The 14,882-nt window shown below is 48.4% G+C and overlaps 1 protein-coding gene and 2 long non-coding RNA genes across 3 annotated transcripts in view; 2 read left to right on the top strand and 1 right to left on the bottom strand.

The window, feature by feature from the left end:
- Positions 1-14,882, bottom strand: part of Bfsp2 (beaded filament structural protein 2) — a 66,211-nt gene that overhangs the window by 40,711 nt on the left and 10,618 nt on the right. The gene's annotated exons all lie outside the window — the stretch shown is intronic.
- Positions 5,128-7,978, top strand: LOC104863156. The gene is made up of 3 exons (XR_780496.1): positions 5,128-5,147; positions 5,336-5,479; positions 7,851-7,978. It is a non-coding gene; the product is annotated as an uncharacterized LOC104863156 (long non-coding RNA).
- LOC117284421 overlaps positions 14,357-14,882 on the top strand; it is a 9,015-nt gene continuing 8,489 nt past the window's right edge. The window contains exon 1 of the long non-coding RNA XR_004515498.1: positions 14,357-14,735. This is a non-coding gene — a long non-coding RNA (uncharacterized LOC117284421). The remainder of the gene's footprint in view (positions 14,736-14,882) is intronic.

Raw genomic sequence — 14,882 nt, 5'->3', positions numbered from 1 at the left:
TGGGGCACGGCACCATTACGCTTTGCTCTTCTCCATCCTTCTAACCCCCTGTTGTAATCTTCTCCCCTCTACTGTATTTCACAGTGTACTTCCAGGATGGTCTTCTTAACTCCCCGAATCAGGTCATGTCACTGTGATTAAGTCTAACCCAACTTGTCAGAGGTGTCTCTTACACTAGGAACAAACCCAGACTTCTGAAATGCTTGTCTACCTTCCCATTACTCACAGGCCTCCGGAGAGCCATGCTGGGTTTTGGGCTTTCTAGATCACAGTTGTCTCTTTCCTGCTTGAAGGCCCTAGCATCTGCCAAGCTTTTCTGCGTGAGTAACTCCCTCATCCTGATCACCTTAGCCAAAGTAGAGCTTCCTTTGCTCCGCCCCTCTCTGTCTTGTTAGCGATCCTTAAACCATTTACTGTGGCTTGTAATTATTATTAGTTCTTGTTTGTTGAGTGGCTTGTAAAACTTCCTTTTTGTCTGTTATTCTAAACACTAGCAGAGTGTCTGGTACAGTGGGTATAATTAAGGATTCAGCAGTAGTGGTGCCTCTTTTTCGAGAACCACAGTAGAGAAGACCTGGTTTCTGCCCTCAGCGAATGCCTGGGTCCAAGGAGCAAGACCTGTGGGCTAAGGCTGGGGCTCCCTTGACTTTGACCATGTTGTGCTCTGGCCCTTGGAGAAGGGATCAAGATCCTGGGTGGGAGGAGGCAGAACTGTTGGACAGTGTCTTTTGCCATTGTCAGGCAAACAGGAACATGTTGGTCCCTAGGAGTTGCCCTCTGTCACAATGGGGACAGAATTCTGTAAGCCTCGCACTCTCTGGAAGCTTCAGTACCCCTCCAAGTTTTGGTTTGGGGCTCACCATGCATCCCATCTCCAGTCACCTTGGAAGCAAAGCACCTGTGCTGGGCACTGAAGAGGTTTACCTAGCACTGCATATTTCCAGCCCAGTCCTGGGTGAATAAGTCAGGACAGCTTATTAGGAGCCAACTTTCCATTTTCTCCAGATGTCCCAACTAAATTTAAGTTTTGAGTACAAGGCCTACCAAGATCCTGGGGTGACACTTTGGACAGCCAGGTGGCTTGCCTATGACCTCTCTCTCTCTCTCTCTCTGCTTTGCAGCCCCCAGCTCCCTTCCTGTTGGAATGTACATATAAGACACAGATCTGAAGTCACATGTTATTCAGAAGTGTGCTCCTAAATAAATCCTTTCATGTCCCCAGGGTCCCGTGAGTTCTTTATGACCTGGTTTTCAAAGCCCTGTGCAATTGAGGCTGAGGTCTTGACTTGAATTTTCTCTCTTCATCATTCCCCTGCCGCGAACTAAAGCAATTTTCTGCATAGGCTCAGCTTTCAGCTTCCAGAACTTGACTCATGGTGGCACCTCTGCGTGTCGTCCTGACCTCAGCCCCTGCCGTGCCTTCCTGCTTTCCTTTGCCAGACTAGCACCTGTCCCTCCTGCGCAACCCAGCACCGGTTACCCGGGAAACCTCCGTGCTGCCCACAGCCCCTGCGGATATAGCTCAGCCTGCAGTCATCAATGCTCCATTGTATCATGATCCCTTTCTGTCTCCATCTACCATTGGCCTTTGTGTCCTTGGGTCAGGAACAATCTCATTTCTGCCCCTCTTGCACCCAGTTCAGTGCCTGGCGTAGAGCTGCGCAATAAAAGTTAGCTGAATGGATGCAACGGGGTCCCTAAAGAAAGAAAATTAATGCAGAACTACCGCAATTGTAAGGTAGAATTTAATTGAAGACACAGAACTGAGTAGAAGATGCCTCAGCAGCAGAACAAACTTTTAGGGCCAAAGTTTCTGTATAAAATCTAAAGTAGAAACCCAACAAATCAAACCCAAACTCTCTAGAGGAATTACTACATACTCTGCACAGTAAGCCCTGTGAAGGTCGGACGTCGTTGAATCCCTGCACCTGCTGTGAGTGGTTGCACAAAATGGGCCCACATCTGTTATTTCCCATTGTACAGATGAGGAAACTGAGGCCCAGAGAGGATAAGTCACTTGCTCCCATTATGAAGCGGCTCATCTAGAACTTAACCCACATCTGTCTGACTTCACACCTCATACTCCATTTCATTTTTTTTTTAAACTTTTTATTCCGGGGAATTTAAAATAAATATTTAGCAATATATTAAGATAGATACAGACTGGAGTAACAACACCTCCCCCTTTCCATTGAGATCTCCTGTTTGACTTTTAAAATCTCTATACCAACCGTCCTCTACCCCATCTCAAGGACCTTTGTGCACTCCTTTGGAATACATGCAAATATTTTGGTAGTTCTTGCTTACCTTGTTGTTCTTCTATTTTAATTTAAAAGTTATCAAAGTGAGACATACACTTGGTTTTAAAAACTCAACTGTCCTGAAGACCTATAAAGAGGAACATTTCCCTGCCGGGCCCCTTCCCTTCCCTACATCCTGCTCCCAGCTTTTGTGGCTTCTCTTCTGCCCAGAGCCTGTCCCCATTTCTCCATCTTTCCAACTGCTCCAAGTTATCAGTCACAGACATTGTTTGCTGCCTTCCTGGCTGACAAACTCAGATCTAGCTCAGCCACGGGCCACCTCCCTTCCTCTTTTGTTGTTCCAGTTATACTGTTTTTTCTCACACATTCTGTCTCTCTCATAATCAGAGATGTTTTATTTTCTAAGGCCAAAAGGGAAGACAAAAAAACAGCTTAATTACTAAACTACTGCACTGATGCCTCTGAGAAATATAGGTCTTTTCTGCCAAGAATTACGATGTAGGTGCCCCTGGCTGTAAGAGCTATGGGCAGATAGCCAAACTGTTGTTTTACTTCCAAATGGTGCATCCTTAGGTCTGTAGAATAATGCCAGCCATTTGATTATTTTCCCCAGCACTCCACCTCCAGGCCCAGCCTCAAAATTCATGCTTAGCCACCTTGGCTTGCCACCATGCTTAAATTGTGATTCTCATAGTAAATAGCTCCAATTCTTCTCTTGTAAATGGGGCATCTTTACATCAGTTCTAGCTGGTGCATACTTATCCCTTAGTCGATACCTGTTAGATCAATGAATAAATGTATACTTAAAGAGCCAAATATCCAAATATGTGAAACAATAAGAAACCAATTTTTTTCTTTTTTCTTTTGGTACTTGGGTTCTTGCACTTGTGAGGCAGGTGGTGGCACCACTGAGCTAAATCCCTGGCCCAAGAGACCAATTTTTAATCATCAGCTTGGCAAAATTTTTAAAGGCAAACGAGACCAAGGGAGATGAGAATACAAAAAGCACAGTGTTCCCCCACTTTGTTCCTGGGAGGGAAGAGTTGTGTAGTCATTTGGGAGGGTAACTGGGCAAGTCATATAAAAACTGTGGGTTCTACTACGTACCGACCTAGCACAGGGTTAGAAACCTTTCTAACAAGGGCCCGACAGTGAATATTTTAGGACTTGTGGGCCATACATCTCTGTTGCAGCTACACAACTCTATCTCTTCAATGTGAAAGCAGCCCCAAACAGTTAGGAGGCCAGTGGGCAGGACTGTGCTCTAATAAAACTCAATTTATGAAGTGGAGGCTGGCCCACTTTGGAGCTAGAGAATCTCTTACATAAGTGCATGAGAAAGGAAGTTTGTGCCTCCTTCTACTTGAGGTAGAGAAAAGTGGAAACTACATAACCCTATCCACAGAAAAATTCATTACCTGATGGTGTGTACACAACAGAACACTACCTTTTATTAATGTGGATGAACACCAGAAACAGAAAGGATAAAGAAAGCAAGTTGCAGAAAGAAATAGTATGGGACGGTCAATCTCATATGGCAACCTGACTGGGCTATGGTGGCCAGACATTTCTGGATGCTTCTCGGAGGGTGTTTTTGCACGAGATTAACATCTGCACCAGTGGGTTTTGAGTAAAGCAGACTGCCCTCCATCATGTGAGTGGGCCTCATCCCATCCCATCAGGTGTAGTCTGGACTGGAGCAGAGACTGAGGTTCCCAAGGAAAACTGGAATTCTGCCAGCAGACGGCTTTCAGAGAGAACTGCACCAGCTTTGTCCCGGCCTCCCACCCGACTGACACTTTGATCTTGGGCTTCTGGCCACCATAATTGTGTGAACCAGTTCCTTAAAATAAATATCTTCCTCCCTTGAAATGTGAACACACACATTCTACTGGTTCTGTTTCTCTGGAGAACTCTGATTAATACATAGCATAGTAGACTTTATAGAAAGCTTCAAATCACACAAAGCAATCCTATACATTTATGGTAAAACTGGAACAACACTCATGGGAATGAAAAGTGCCGATTTTAGACCAGCTGGGACCTCTATGGAGGGGAATTGAATCAGGATATAGCACAAAGCGTTTTCTATTGTATTGACAATCTTTGAATTCAGGATAAAATAAAGTCTGTAGCATATAACATGAAAAGTCAACAATGCTGGGCACTAGGTACCCTCTCTACATGTCAAAATATTTTATAATTAAGAAGAAAAAAATGGGGTGACATAGCAAAATCAACTGCAACAATGAAAACTAGCAGAGTGCCTTGGTATACCGTTAGCACAAAGCGTTTTCTATTGTATTGACAATCTTTGAATTCAGGATAAAATAAAGTCTGTAGCATATAACATGAAAAGTCAACAATGCTGGGCACTAGGTACCCTCTCTACATGTCAAAATATTTTATAATTAAGAGAAAAAAATGGGGTGACATAGCAAAATCAACTGCAACAAAGAAAACTAGCAGCGTGCCTTGGTATACTGAGAGCACTGCTGGAACAGGGGTGTAGGAAAAGGAGATGGGCAGGAGGCAGTAGGCAGGGTGTGTGGAGGGAGGGCCCCCTAAAGCAGCAGCAGTGGAAACAGAGTGAGATTCTCACGGACTCCAGGGTGCCAAAGGGAGCGCAGGGTGGGGGTTGCAGAGGCGTGGGCAGTGGGCAGGTCACAGGGATGCATTGTCCTGGCTCACCAGGATGGCTGTTCTGTGTACAAAGGTGGCCTGCGTAACAGTCACCCACAATTTGCCCCCGATAAGATTTGTTTCCTGGGCACTTGCTCATGTCAGAGGAATTTATGCCATGCAGAAATATGTTTTGGCTTGTTGAGACTTAAAAACCACGTTATAAGCACTGCTTTCCCACATCGGGCATGGCTGTCAGAGCAGGTATTGTGGCACTTCGACAGATTTTCTTGTTTGTTTTTTTTAACCATTTTTGTGTGCCCCAAATTCTGACTCCCACAGCCAGCACTTGCTTGAGATCAGGGTGACACTGAGGCTGAAGCCGGGACTTGGCCTGAGATTTCCTTTTGCTTGTGCCCCGCTCCGTGTCTTGCTTTCCCACTCTGTTGCAGGGTTCCCAGCGTAGAGGACTGGGAAGCACAGGGAATGTTCATTCAGTCTGTGCGAATACCAGCGACACAGAGGGGCTGCTGGGATCCAAGTACTGGATTTGGGTTGAGAACCAAGGTTTAAGTCTTGGCTCTGCTGTCTACTAGGTAGGTACCTATTTTCTCATCTCTGTAAGAAGGACTATTACCCTCTTTTGCTTTCTCTTTGGGAGGCTGTGAGGACCTCGGCAGACCCAGCAGAGGGGAATGTGCCGGCTTCCCTGAGCTGCTGTGCAGTGGTGTTCTGTGGACAGTGGGTGAAAAGCCAAGGGATCGGGAGGACGCCGCAACTGCAGCCAGGGCTGTCCTTGGGAACCCCCATCCGATGCCAGCATGGACGCTCACGGGCACAGAGACAGCATAGCTGGGCTTTTGCCAGCATTTAGACAAATTGTTGTTTCTTTGGTTGGGGTGTAGATGAGAAAGTTGGCTTAAACCGGGAGTCACCTTATCTGGAAAGTTGCTCTCTGGAGACACCAGCTCAGGCTAGCACGGCATAAGCCCTCATCCTGAGGGCACGTGGAATGGGCCGATCCAGGGGATCGGGAGGATGCCGCAACTGCAGCCAGGGCTGCCCTTGGGAACCCCCATCCGATGCCAGCATGGACGCTCACGGGCACAGAGACAGCATAGCTGGGCTTTTGCCAGCACGTAGACAAATTGTTGTTTCTTTGGTTGGGCTGTAGATGAGAAAGTTGGCTTAAACCGGGAGTCACGTTATCTGGAAAGTTGCTCTCTGGAGACACCAGCTCAGGCTAGCACGGCATAAGCCCTCATCCTGAGGGCACGTGGGAAATGGGCCGTGTAAAGAAGAGGTGAACCCCTGGCCTGCACCCCACACTCAGTGCAGTGTACTCTCTCCTAGTTGGGTGGAGAGGCACCAGTGGGAGGCCAACAAGGTGGTTCCTTTCTTCCACTGGGAGTTAGTGCAGGAAGCAGGGCCTACTCTGCTGGCACCTACGGGCTCCTCTGTAGGCACCAGTGGGAGGCCAACAAGGTGGTTCCTCTCTTCCACTGGGAGTTAGTGCAGGAAGCAGGGCCTAATCTGCTGCCACCTCTGTAGGCTCCTCTTTAGGCTTCTAGGCTGCCCCAAAGCAGGGATTTTATGGGAGAGTTTCAGAGTACAGAGAGAGGGCTCTTGGAGGTCATGGCAGATAAGAATCAAGGCAGAGGAAACTTCCCCTCCTGATCACAAGATAAAGAAAGGAAATGTCAGGCCACCCGTCCTGGGAGGGTACAGCACCTGACAGGCAGACCTGGGGCCTCTGCCTCCTGCCAGGGCAAAAGCTGAGGGAGGGGCTGGTTCATGCAGATGTCTCAGGTGGGAAGTTTTCAAAGAATCCAGAAAGCATCCTGAAGAGAAAACATCCAGTTTAAACTTTAGCCAGTTCTGGACACTGTGCCACCAACTTATATCTGTTAGGGGACAACTTTTCCATCCGGTCCTTTCTTCCTGCCAGACCTCGGCTGCGTTAAATATGGCAGCAGGCAGTGGGGTGGGGGAGAAGAACAAGAGTCAGCTGACCTCACCCTCCAGATCCTGGGCCCCTCCCATTTGTAGAAAGAAAGAAGCTGAGAGCTTGCTGTGTTGAAGAGTAGAGGGTCACAGTGTTGTAGTCACTGCATTGAGACTGTGTCTTGGGATTTAAAGTGCGTGTGGAATTTTTAGTTACCTACTAGGGGCCAGAAAATCATGGGGCTGCTCATGCTTTTGTTTTCATCCAGGGTAAGGGGCATCTCTGCCTACCAGTGAGCAGGGTGTAAGGGTCTAAGGACAGGTTCCTAACAAGCCAAAGTTGCTTTTACAACTAACCCTCATGAGCCTGCTGCTCCTGCAGCTGACTGACATCTGCTGCAACCAGCACCACCTGTGCGCAGACCGCACTCATCCTCCTCCTCAACTCCCAGGGCCTAGCGCCTGAGGATTTTGACTTTTTCTTGTTTCTGAAAATTGAACGCAGAGCTTTCACTCTGGGCTACATTCCCAGCTCTCCCCTCACCCTTTTATAAAAATTTCGAGATAGGGTGTTGCTAAATTGCCTAGGCTGAGCTTCAACTTGTGGTCCTCCTGCTTCAGCCTCCCAAAGTGCTAGGATTATAGGCCATGTGCCACCATGCCTGGCTGAATTTTGATTCTTTAATGTTTAAGTTCTTAATGGCACACATCGTAGACCCACTTTCAGTGCCTCATGAACAGAAAAAATGAGCAGAATAAGGTGAATTTTGTGCTAGCCCCATACTAGCTACCATGATAAATGTCACACTTTGAGGCTGCTGGTAAAGAAAGAGGCAGGGCTAACACATGCCACCAGCACTAAACATTCTGTGCTTACATGTGACACTAATTACACACAGAGCTGAGGAGTTATAGCCTAATCTCCTACGGTGACAAAGCCTTTCCCCACTCCTGTTATTTTCCTTTAAGCTTCAAAGGGGATGTCACTAAGATGGCAGGTATAATTATCTCCTTCCTTTTCAGAAGAGGAAGCTGAAGGTGGGAGTGACATGGAATCTGGGCAGAGTGTTTGGTGAACTGAGAGAGGAACGCAGAACCCTTGACCCCAAACTCAAGCCCTGACAGAAACCACAACAGCACAAAATGCAAATGAAAGTTCCTTTTGAAACTGTGCATGTGCGTGTGTATGTGTGTGTGGGGGGGTGGATTTCCTCTGTCACAAATAGAACAGCAGAGAATAGGGACACATGTGCTAGCTAATTTGTGTAGTCTTGGGGCAGAGTGACATTTTATGGTGGATTCATAAGCCTTGGGAAATTGGGAGCTGCTGTGGAAATTCTGACACGAACAGAGTGACTCCAGAGCAGCCTCCCATGATCATGCTGTCTCTGGCAGTGAGGTGATTATAGGAATCCAGGACTTGACACAGATAACATTTTGCAGGGAGTCAGGCCAGTACAAGGACACTGGCTATGCAAGGCAGTTCTGGGAGCAGCCAGCAGGCGGTGCCACTTGTCAAGATAACCAGCTCAGAGGCCATTCCCTGGGACTCCCCCATCTCCAGGGGTCCCTCCTGGAACTCTGACTTGGCCTGAATGCCACCTGAGATTGCTACCCCAAAATGTGAAGCTCTGGAGATCCATCCCTACATAGCACCATGCAGATACAATTCCTTTCTCAGGGGACTTTGTATGTGGCTGGGCACTTGGTGGCAGGAGGGCTGCACAATATATGTGGTTATTATGGTTTTAACTACTACAAATAGTGGCACAAATCATTCCCACATGGCCAGATGGTATAGTAGGTACTCTAAGGAAATTATTTAATTCCTACAACAACCCTTAGGTATGACTATTTTTCCCAGATCAGAACATTGAGATTCAGAGAAGTTAAGAGATTTGTTTGAGGTCATGAGGTTGGTCAATGGCAAAGACGGAATCTGCACGCAGTCCTTCTGGACTCCTCCATAGTTCACACCATTAGGCACTGCTATATTCTGCCTCAGTTTCCTTCCTTTCATCTTCCCTTACCTTCCTGCCTTCCTTATACTCCTCTTTGTGCCAGTATTGGGCTAGGCATTTGTCAGATCCAGGAATTATCAGACCGTTCCTTTGCTCTTGAGAGTTTTCAGTGTGGCAGTGGTGGGATATTGGGGCTGTGACAGTCCTGTGTCCAAGAAGGGGAAGGAGGTCTCAGTGGTATTTAGCACCAGCTACACACTGGCACAATGCTGGGGACTGTCCAAGTTGGGCACTCCAGCTGCACATTGGTTTAATTTAATCTGGGGTTTTGTGAACTTGGATCAAGTGTGGACTTTGCTTACTGTCAGTGTCTTCCAGTCTGGACAATTTCTCCCTTCACTGTCATTTAGCAACCCCTGAGATATAGTCTGGCAGTTGTAGGTGCTAACAAATTGCTGTTCATCAATGTCAGGGCCTAGGCCATCACCAGATTCTTAGGCATGAAGGAGGTGGCCACCATGTTCTGAATATCCCAGCCCTGGCCAGCCACCAACTAAGCCACCAAGGATCAAGGAAATGGGCTCATTGGGAGGCCACTTTTTCTCTAGGCTTTGTCCCTTACTTGGAAAGTGGCAGAAAGGCTGGAGTCCTGAGAGATCTGAGAATTCTACTCTCTGATTTTACAGATCAGAAGGAAAAGGATTGTGTCAGGGCAGACTAGCAACTGGAAGGAAGACCCGTTGGGAGGCAGCTATACCAGGTCTCCTTGGGTCTACAAAGAGTGTCTGTCTCACCTGCATGTCTCTCAAAAAAGGGAATCTGGCCTATTTCCTGGGTGTCTGCAGAGAGATGCCAGCAAGATCTAGTCCTTTCATTTAACTGTTGAGCAAAGAGGTGGAACAACTTGTTCAAAGATCATGCAGTAACTTCGTGATATTTACTGTGTTCTCACTGTATGAGCAGGACTCTCCAGGGCCTTCCGATCCACAGCCTTCCTTTCTGAACCCCACTTCCCGCTGTGGCTTGACAGGGATCTCATTTCAAGTGGCAAAGGAAGTGGGTTAGGAGCAAAAATACTGGTACTTCTGGAACTGTTTTGAGTGGCATTTGAAGGAACAGGACAAAATATTGGGAATCAGGATTACAAGGTGAAAAATAATAGCTACGGTTATGGGTAGAATTGTGTAGCACTCAAAAAATATGTTCAAGGCCTAACCCCAGCACTGTGCCAGTGAATGTGATCTCCTCTGGGAATCAGATCTTTGCGGATGGAACTGTTAGGACGGATCATTAGGGTGGACTTTCCTATAAGGCGAATGATGTCCTGCGAGAAGAGGGAAATCTGAATGCAGACAGGAAGAGGGGTGAAGGCCGAGACTGGGATGATGCATCTACAGGCCAAGGAAAGCCAGCCGTCACCAGGAGCCAGGAGAGCAGCACAGAGCAGATTCACCCTTGGCGCTCCACTCACACCCTGCAACATCAGTTCTCCAGGACTATGAGAAGATAAATGTCTGCTTTTTTAAGCCACCCAATTTGTGGTACTTTGTACTGGCAGCCCTAGGAAGCTATTACAGCTATGTCCTATCCATTTATCATTTTGTCGAGCACTTCCATGTTGAGTATTGCCTATTGAGCACCTATGCACAATGTGCCAGGCACCTTCCTGGGTGTCAGAGAAACTGCAGGGAACTTACTTTCTCCTTCATAGGCCACAATCCTTTGAAATAGGGCTTATGTTACCTCACTTCATTGCTTAGACCCACAATTGCCAAATACACTCTGAGGGGAGAAAAGAAGACAGCGGAGTGAGCCCTGCTCAGCCCTTGTGAGGCCTTGGAGAGGCACAGCACAGCCCCGAAATGGCACCTCAGGTCCTGTGAGGTGAGAGGTCCCCAGCAGGTCAGTTCCATCTCCTCAGTCTGCTCAAGCTGTGGACAGGGAGGCTGAGGAAGACTGGTTTGGCCTAAGGAAGTCAAAGCATGGCTTGATGGCTAGTAGCCAACAGAGAGCCCATAGAACAGAGTGTGGGCTGCAATCAGACAGGGACACCTGGAACCATGCAGGAAAGTGAGGCAAGGTACACCATGCCCACATGTGCACAGAGTCCTTGTCTGGCTGACACAAAGCTGAATGAGGCTGCTTCCATGTTGATGGCCACTCTCCGCCTGCTCCAGTCCTCTCGCCTTCTGGGAAAATGTTAGTAAGAGAACCCATCGCCAGGCTGCCCTCACTTCCTGTCAGCATCAAATGCAGGGACAAGCACTTATTCCCTTACACTGTGCCTAAATCACACACAGCACAGCCCCAAACTCCCCAACAAGGCCATCCTGATTTGCTCCTCTGGAGGCACCCCTGACTTTTCCAGTATGCTTCTCTTTTGCTCTGAAAGCTAACAAACCTGACTTTGTCTGCCTGTAGGTATGTTTTCCGAGGTCTTTGTGGTGGGCTTTAACAGGCACATGCCTCACCCCATGCCCAGAACCCCTGGTGGATGGCATGTAGAACTGCACCATGGCCAGTGACTTCTTACCTCCTGCAATAAACTCCTGGCACCTCCAAGTCACCCATGGAGCTGGGCGCTAGGGGCAAAGGGAAGTCAGCCTGGCAGCCTCTGAAACTCCTGATGTAGGTGTCACTTTGGGCAGAGGTGGCTTCCAGGCAGGCAGGTGCTCTACCCGAGGTGGAGTGTCCTGGGGCATCTGAAGCCGTGCACCACAGGGTCTCCCTGAACTCTCCTCAGATAGGGATGTTCTGCCTGGAGGGCCCACTACTCAGCACATTTTTCTGAGTGATCCACTCATTAAAAAAGAAAACTAGAAATCCCAAGGGAGGCTGCAGCATTCCCCAGCAGGCAGCAAAGCTATTAAACGTTCGGGTCTCAGTCTTGAGCTGTCTGAAGAGCAGGAAGCCACCCCAGCTTTGCGTGTCCTAGTTACGGCAGTTAGTTGCAGTCAGACCTGTTTGGGTAAGGATCAATCATCTTTTCTGACAGTTCGTTCCAAATTAAAAGAGGGAGAGGAAGGGAGGAAAAGGGAACACATCCCCGAGAGCCTCGGCTCCTCTTGGAGAAGGGCCTTTGCAGACTGCTCTGGTTCATCAGATAGTGTGCTCACAATGGACTGCCCACCATGGACCCGGGAGGGAAGTCCCTCTAGTTTTATAAACAAGCATGGCAGGAAGTTTTTAGTATGGTTTCAGGGATCAAAACAATATCGGATTGGTCTTGGCTGGAAATGAGCTCCTGGCTGGAATTGGTCCTTGCAAGAAACTATCTCTGCAGGCCTCCTCAGTTTCTTTGTAAAATGGGGGTTATGGTCTGAATTGTGTCCTCTCCCCAATTCACATGTTGGAGTCCAACCCCTGAGAATTCGGACTGTGACTGTTTTAGGAGACAGGATCTTTAAAGAGGTACTTAAGATGGAGTACTGAGGGTTGACCCTAAACCAGTGACTGGTGTCCTTGGAGGAAGAAACACGAGGACACAGATAGATAGGGAAGACAGTCGCACATGTGAAGGCTTTGGGTAGAGGAGGCTCCCTATCTAGGAGCCCCAGAGAGGCCTCCCAGGAAACTATCCTGCTGGCACCTTGATCTTGGACTTCTCACCTCGAAGACAGTGAGGAAAAACTTCTGTTGCAAAGGTGCCCAATTTGGTTCTTTGTTCTTGGAGGCCAGGCTAAGTCCATCCTTTCAGGTGATCCCAAACAATGCTGAGAATATCAAATGACAGTCTTTGCTCTTTGTAAAACTTGCAGGTGTCCTGCAAACATGAAGCCTGCAGATCACAGTGGTGGTGTGGACAGTTTGATCCTTGTGAGTCTTATCAAAGTCCATGGTTCTACTGGGAAACAAGGGGGTGGCTGGATCTAGGAAGCCGAGTTCCCCCGCCCCCTCCTGACACCAGGCCAAGCCGCTCAGGCACAGGCTGGACTCCATGGGGAACGCTGCCCGCCCTGCAGACACCGGTAAACTCCTGAGACGCCCCAGGTGCTTCATCTCCTCGTCTCATTTACACCTCACAACCACCCGTGGGACACTGTTGGTCTCCTCTTCATTATGCAAACAAGCCAAGGTTCTAGGAAGGTGAAACAGGTCCACATTTCCTTAGCAACTGAGGAATAAAAATTCACTGTCCGGTGACCTTTCTCCTCAGAGCTGGCTAGGAGCAAGAGTGAGGAATGGTCTCTTCTGGGAATGAGCGTGACGAAAACAGTGCAATTTAGAGCTGAGGTTGATGTCTGCTGTGCTCCCGGCTCAGAGGAGAAGGGATGGGGGAGGAGGAATTGAAATGAGGGGAGGGAGGGGGAGGCTGCAGTAGGGCGGGAGTCTCGGGCTGGGAATGGGAAGCTGGAGGCCACGCAGGGTACTTTGTTTTCTGGATAATTGGTCCAGACCCTGCCCAACTTCATTTCTCGCTCCACTCTACAGTATTCCCGCTAAGACTTACCCAGCTGGTTATTACTTAGCTCTTGAAATAAATAAGTAAAAATTACAAATTATATTCCAGTAGCAGGCCAGGGTGGTGCTTTCACTGCTTTTCATTACCTCCCCGTAACAGCTGAAATAACTTCTAATTTCTGCTGAATAATGCATTTGTGAGAGTCAGCTCATCTAGCTTGTTTACAACCAGATAAATGAGCCTTTATGGGCCGTTCCCCAGCCACACACGATAAACGGGTTTTAGTTGCCTAAATTGAGTCCTCAACTCCAGCCGATCAGCATAAACCCTGTGGGGCCTCCAGGGACCCCGTGCCTCATTCTGTTGGCTTCAGCTGATCCCTCCAGGCTTCCTGCGCCTGGCGACCACACGTGTCCTCACGCTGTGCCAGCTGTCTGGATTAAGTTTTAATTGAGTTCTGGCGCGTGCGGCCTTTCACTGAGCAGGCCTTTCCACCCGCTGTGATGTATGGATGCATGCTTTAGCTGGGTTGCGGTTTTGAGAGGAGGCTGCTGAAATGGGTCTTCTCCCCTCCCTCCAGACATCTCTGGTGGAAGACATTTTTGCTTCTCTACGGTTCAAAGGCCGCCTAGCCCCAGACCTGGAAGGAACTAGCCACACCCGCCCCTAGTGATAAGCCATTGGCCAGAGATTTATTACTGCTTTATTTAAAGTAGAGCATTCTAACGGTGCTAACAAGTGTATATCCTAGAGCAAGCCTCTACTACCTGTCTCAGCCACAAGGCCCTGCCCCAGAAGCACCCACTCCTACCTCCCCTGTGCATGCTTTCAGGGAGTCTGCATTCCCACCTTCATGTTTGTAGAACAGAGTTAGTAGCAGAGCACAGACAGATTTTGCAGGCTGACCTTTTTACCCAGCACTGTAGCGTGGTGCTGGTCCTACTGCACCCTTGCTCTTACAGCCACGGAGGATTGCCCTGGGATTCAGCAGTACCACGCCTTGAGGTGCTTTCTCATCTTACTTCTGGTCTGGATTTAGGTTTCTTTTCTTTTTTGTGGGAGTGGGGGTACCGGGGGATCAAACTCAGGACCTTGCCCTTGTGAGGCAGGTGTGGTGCTGCTGAGCTAAATTCCTGGCCCACTTCTGGTCTGGATTTTAGAGAAGCTGCCTGGCCCCATTTTGGGAGTGCTGAGCTGAGGCCTGGAGGTGTCTGACTTCACAGATGGCACTCACTGCCCAGCTGTCAGTGTTCAGTCCTACTGTGTGCAGCGGTACACTGGCCGGTGCCAGGCTCTAAAAGTTCAAGTGAGCCAGACAGAGTTGCAAGCCTCTTCAGCAGACTGCCCTGCAGCGGCCCTGCCTCATTCTGCCCCAAACCCCATCCTTGGTCCACTCTGGGCCTGGTGTGAAGGGCCATCCCTGGAATGGTCTTTGGGACCCACGTTAACCGTTTAACTCCTGGGCATCCTTGCTGAGAACCTGTCAGTACCTGGCTCCCTCTGGAAATGTGCAGCACACGTGTTTTGAACAACTCATGAATGCAAGTAAGTAAACAGCGGTTTCTGTTAACTCCTCAATCTGGATATCTATGAATTTTAACTGGGCACTGATTATATGATTACGTACCAGGCAATTTATGTACATTATTTCTTTTCTTTCTTTCTTTTTTTTTTTTTTTTGTACTGGGGATC

The sequence above is a fragment of the Fukomys damarensis genome, unplaced genomic scaffold (genome assembly GCF_012274545.1).
Source record: "Fukomys damarensis isolate Sample0158 unplaced genomic scaffold, DMR_v1.0_HiC HiC_scaffold_37, whole genome shotgun sequence".
Lineage (NCBI taxonomy): Eukaryota > Metazoa > Chordata > Mammalia > Rodentia > Bathyergidae > Fukomys > Fukomys damarensis.
Note: the sequence above shows the minus strand (reverse complement) of the source record. Positions and strands in the feature narration are given on the sequence as shown.